This window comes from Urocitellus parryii, chromosome 2 (assembly GCF_045843805.1).
Source record: "Urocitellus parryii isolate mUroPar1 chromosome 2, mUroPar1.hap1, whole genome shotgun sequence".
Taxonomy (NCBI): Eukaryota; Metazoa; Chordata; class Mammalia; order Rodentia; family Sciuridae; genus Urocitellus; species Urocitellus parryii.
Window position 1 is genome coordinate 163,522,347 of NC_135532.1, and position 6,000 is coordinate 163,528,346.

At 36.0% G+C, this 6,000-nt stretch overlaps 1 pseudogene; it reads right to left on the reverse strand.

Moving 5' to 3' along the window:
* Nucleotides 1-2,810: 2,810 nt before the first annotated feature.
* On the reverse strand, nucleotides 2,811-4,112 carry LOC113187365 (alanyl-tRNA editing protein Aarsd1 pseudogene; annotated as a pseudogene).
* Between the last annotated feature and the right edge of the window lie 1,888 nt (nucleotides 4,113-6,000).

Genomic DNA, 6,000 nt, shown 5'->3' on the forward strand with positions numbered 1-6,000 from the left:
GCCATATTCTTACAAATATTGCTCCAGTACTCAGGCATTGGGGTGAAAAAATGAGTCTCAAGGCCAACAGGAAGGCCTGGATAGGTTAAAAAAATTTGTTTTTTTCTTGAAAGGACTAAAATGGAAAAAATAATTGCCCTTCGGTTTATAAAGGAAAATAATTCCTGCCAAAATAAGAAGTTGAAATGTTTAGGGAACTTAAATAGTAATCTATCACAAAAAAATAAAAATAAGAGACTTTATCAAAAATACAATAAGAATGCATAAAGAATGTACTGTATTTTCAATTTGAAAATGACATTGTTTATAAGACATGAATCTGATATACAGTTTCTAATAGACTTAAATTAAGTCTTCTGGATTTTAATTTATATTTTCTTGGCACGTGCAGCCTGCTTTCCACACTAGATGCCTGACTTTGACTAGATAGAAGTCTTTGGCAGAATCTAAGCAAAATAGGTTAGTCCTAATGAAAAAAAAAAAAAGCATAAAGTCGTGACCTCATTAAACTTTAAAGCTACCTTAAGGATGATATGTAAGAGACGTTCAGTATTAAGAAAACTATTGAATCAGATATCTTAACACCAGTAAGGTGTACAAATTGCTATAAACATGGAAGCCGAAACATTTTTAAATTTATACATGAATGTTATGTAAAGTGATGTAGCGACAACTAATAAGTATTCCATACAGATCAACTTCACATAAGAAAAAATATTACAGGTTAACAGTGTTCCAATAGTTAATCCCATATATTCTCCAACAAGCAGTGGCCACTCAAAATAAAGATGTTGTGTCCACCGAAAACTAAAAAATAAATATTAAAAAAAAATTACTTCTTAACACTTAACTCTTTCAACACATTTTTAAAGATACATTTCCGCAAATTGATATAAATGTTGGGGTTATAAGGCATTAGTAGTAAAGTAAGGTCTTGGGTTTAACTGCCCCTATTTAAGAGTTGTTATGCTCTATTCTGCCAATATTAGAATGCTTAAGTCACTAAGGAATGCCTCAGTCTTCATATTTACATTACACCCTACATATCTTCACTACCTTACCACTCCCCCCTATACAAACACTCCAAAAGATGTAGCAAGAATTTCATAATTATGATAGAAAGCAAGAGATTTTTTTGGTTAGCAATTAACAGAACTGAGGAAAAAGAATAAGAACAGCATGATAAGAAAGCATGGGAGGACAATGGGAAAAGCAAGATAGAAAAGGAAAATAAGAGTAGTCATTGCTTAGAAAAGGATTTTATGAAAAACTTCTGTTCTATAACGTGCTTTCAGAAATTAAAAAGTTTCTAAGATTTCAAGACATTAGTAATAAAGGATAATCTTCCTACTTACAAATGAGGACACTTAGACTTTGAATATACTGCATCACAAGTGACAGACTTGTGTTCGAACTCAACTCTGCCTGCCTCTTTCCTTTATACTATACCCATTCATTCAACAAATATTATGTGCATATTTTTCACAACAAATATATTTGATGGACATTTAAAATCAGTAGGTTCTTAGAAACTAAACAACCAAAAAGATTTGGCAATTTTCCTCCAAAAAGTTCTCTGTTTGCTGAGAGATAAATAAAGGAATAACTTACTATGTTGAGTATACATGTGTCATGTACAGTATTAGAATACAAGAGAAAGAATGCCTAACTCCTAAGAAATTGGGAAAATTTGTAACACAATGAAATTATCACTATACAGAAATAAAAAGGTAATCAAATCAGATTCTGCTCTCAAGGAGCTTAGATTCTAATAAGGGAACTAATTATATAATGACCATATATAACTATATTACATATATATATATGTAATATATATATATGTATATATATATTTATATATAGAGAGAGAGAAGTAACTTTTGGTTTTTAGAGACTGTTTTTAGAGAATCCATTAGAGAGCTTACCACTTTTCCTCGCACAATCACGTGCAATATATATCACTTTATATTTTTAGCCATTTGAAAACTGATACTATTTTTCTATAAATGAACTCCCTAATGACTTGGGAAAATAATAACTAGTGAAAGAATGTTAAAATAAAATCTCTTTTATAGTGATATAAGTTGAGTTAGACACCAAAATCTGTCAGGATAATATGCAAAGAATTAAGGTTAAACAATTTACATTTAAAGCAACTTGGGATTTTTGTAAATCCACATGTAACCCAGATGAGAGGCAAGTTATTGTGTCTCTGAAAACTTTATATAAAATTTGCCTTTAACCTCCAAATTTACAGTATAGTAGAATTCTGAACCCCTTTATAATATTTCACTGGGATTGCAAATCCTTGTTTTCCTGATTTGCTATGCATATAGACTCTCCATGCCTATTCTGTTCTATGCTAAGCTTTGATTGGAATAAGAAACTCAAACCAGAACCATAAGAAGTTTTCCCAAAACATCACTCACTTAATGAGAATATAAGAGTTTTAACTAAAGAATATAAGACTAGAGAAATAGTTGGAAAAAGGGGAAAGAGGAAATCTATTAATGGTGTAATTAACTGATTACTGAATGTAACACAGGAACACAAGAGAAACCAGAAAGAAGCTCATGCAAAAAAAATTTTAATTTGAGATTGGCAATGCAGATTATGGGGAAAGGGGAATACTCAATAAATGATATTAAGGAAACAGGGGGGAAAGAAAATGGATTTCTTTTTTTTTATGCCTAATAGGCACCAAATCAGAAAACTACTTATTCACAAACAGATGCTAATCACACAAGCACACTAGAGTATACAGTACAAATTAGTCATATAAATTTAAGTGGTAATAGAACCATTTTGAGTCACATTATTTTATTGTCCAAGAGACTCCTTCCATGGTCAGAGGGAGTGGGCACCCTGAGTTCCAGCTCCTCAGTGCTCTGTGTGCTGACATAGTCTTATAGAAGCACCTGCACCTCTGCCCCGATGGCTCATCTTGGTGGCCTTGCCCTGGAAGTGGCCTTTCTTGCCTGCTCTTTTTGCCTTCCAGGACCTCAGCCACCCTGGACCTCAGGTTTCCACAGCCTCCGCTGGCCCTGCCAGTAAGGAGAGCCCAGCACCTTTCTCATCTCCCACAGTTAGGAAGAGGAGGGTCTCCTCTGACCCAATTTCACTGGCAATGATATTCATAAACTCAGAATAGCCCTCCTTCCTGTATTGTATGACTGCACCTCCCCAGTCTGGGCTATTCCTGAGACAGTGAACAATGTGCACAGCCAGGTCTCTGAGCAGATTCAGGTTATTCTTCTGCAAAAATTTGGAGTAGTTCTGGAGTTTTTTCACTGCTTCCACATGATCTTATGTTCCACACTTCAGCAGAGTGGTCAGTGCCTTTTCAGTTCCGTGACTTCTCTCCATTCACTTGAGCACCTGGTTCCCAGCCAGAAATATCAGGTTGGTTTTATTATTTTTCCCCTTCTCAGTAACCAGAATCTTTATGATCTGAAGGTAACTGAGATTGTTTACATGAGTCCCACAGCACCTGTTAGAATCAACACCCTCAATGGTAACATCTTGAATGGGTCCAGCATGATCATCTGGTAATCCCGGGCCTCTTACCTTCTCCACCTCAGGATCATCCAGGCTCAGTTCTTGAACACTCACAGGCAACTGATCTCTGATTTTTTCATTGACACTCTGCTCAATGGTAGATACTTGTTCTGCAGTCACAAAGGGGCTGTCCAGCTCATTTACACTCCAGAGTCTCCCTAACTCCCATGATGTTGTCTTCAACCCAAACAGACTATCAGCCACTGCTGTGATGAGATGCTGCCCTGAATGCTGCTGCATGTGATCAAACCTCTGCTCCCAGTCAACCTGGACCTGAACCTGGCTCCCAGGGGCCAGAGGTGTCCCTGTGAAATGATCCGCCTGGGCTCCCCGGCAGGTCACTCTCAGTACAGAGATGTCATTGATTGTGCCATGGTCATCAGGCTGTCCCCTGCCCTTAGGGAAAAGTAGCATGTCTTCCAACACCACATGGAAACCGCTCAGCCCTTCTTTCTTGCCATTGCTCCCATGGGTCTGCAGCTCAGCTGGCTAACAGGAGACCACGTGTTGAAGAACTCCCGGGCGTAGCTGTCCCGCTGACACAGGAATGCCATTCAAGAAAATGGATTTCTACACAGTACACAAACATTTACTTCAGGTACTTTATGAACTACATTTTGTCCTCAAAATGCAAACATGAGGTGAGCACTATGATTGGTGGTTTTGTTTGAATTACACAATTGGATTTAGGGAGGAAGAGCAGTCCCCAATAGGAGCTCAAGACAAAAACAGTAGATGTCCAACATCATGAAAAACCCAGGAAACTTCTTGAATCCCTAGGCCCAGTTGTACCTAAACCCAACTAAATCATTCTTAGTGCATGAGCCACTGATTTTAATTGGTTAAGATGGTTTGAATTAAATACGTGTGCACTTGGAACTTGGTATTTATAGATTGTAGGTGATGTTCATAATTTTATTTACATAGATCCACAGTATTTTATAATTATTATGAGAAGTGATTTTTAGTTTCTTTTCACAATTGTAAGAAGGGATTTTTTTCCTATTTTCTAGTTATTATTTCTCATGTGTAAGCAAACTACTTGTTTTTACATGTTGACTTTGTATCCGTATATCTTGGTGAACTCTGTTATTACTAACCATTTATTAGTTAATTTTCTTATATTGACATTCATGTCATCTTCCAATAATGAGGATTTTTTCCCTCTTTTTAGTGTTTGTAACCATGGTTTATTTTTTTAATGATTTGCCCTTTCATTCATATATATATATATATATATATATATATATATATATATATATATATCTGTAGATGGATGCCACACGTTTATTTATTTTTTTAAGATTCTCTTTTTCTTCATAATATTTATTTTTAATATAATATGTTATATATGACAGCAGAATGCATTACAATTCATATTACCCATATAGAACACAATTTTTCATCTCTGGTTGTACACAAAGTATAGTCATACCATTTTTGTCTTTATACATGTAGTTAGGGTAATAATGTCTATCTCATTCCACCATCTTTTCTAACCCCATGCCCCCTCCCTCATGTTCCCACACCTTTGCCCTATCTAGAGTTCACCTAATCCTTCCATGCTTCACCACACCAACCCCATTATGAATTAGCATCCTTATATCAGAGAAAACATTTGGCATTTGGTTTTTTGGGATTGGCTAATTAGCATTATATTCTCTAACTCCAGAATTAGTATTATCTTCTCTAACTCCACCCATTTACCTGGAAATGCCATATTTTTATTCTCTTTTGATGCTGAGTAATATTCCGTTGTGTATATGTACAACATTTTCTTTATCCATTCATCTATTGAAGGACATCCAGGTTGGTTGCACAGTTTAGCTACAGTGAATTGTGCTGCTGTAAACACTGATGTGGCTGTGTCCCTGTAGTATGCTGTTTTTAAGTCTTTTGGTTATAGACTGAGAAGAAGGGATAGCTGCGTCAAATGATGACTCCATTCCCAGCATTCTGAGGAATCTGTATACCACTTTCTATATTGGCTCACCAATTTGCAGTCCCACCAGCAATGTATAAGTGTGCCTTTTCTCCACATCCTCGCCAACACTTATTGTTGTTTGTTTTCTTGATAACTGCCATTCTTACTGGAGTGAGATAAAATCTTAGAGTAGTTTTGATTTGCTCCCAAGATGTAGGCTCTCTATTCACCTCACAGATTGTTTCTTTTGCTGAGAAAAAGCCTTTTAGATTGAATCCATCCCATTTATTGATTCTTGATTTTAATTCTTGTGCTATATGGGTCTTATTGAGGAAGTCGAGGCCTAATTCAACATGATGGAGATTTGGGCCTACTTTTTCTTCTATTAGATACAGTGTCTCTGGTTTAATACCTAGGTCCTTGATCCACATTGAGTTGAGTTTTGTGCAAGGTGAGAGATACTGGTTTAATTTTATTTTGTTGCACATGGCTTTCCAGTTTTACCAGCACCATTTGTT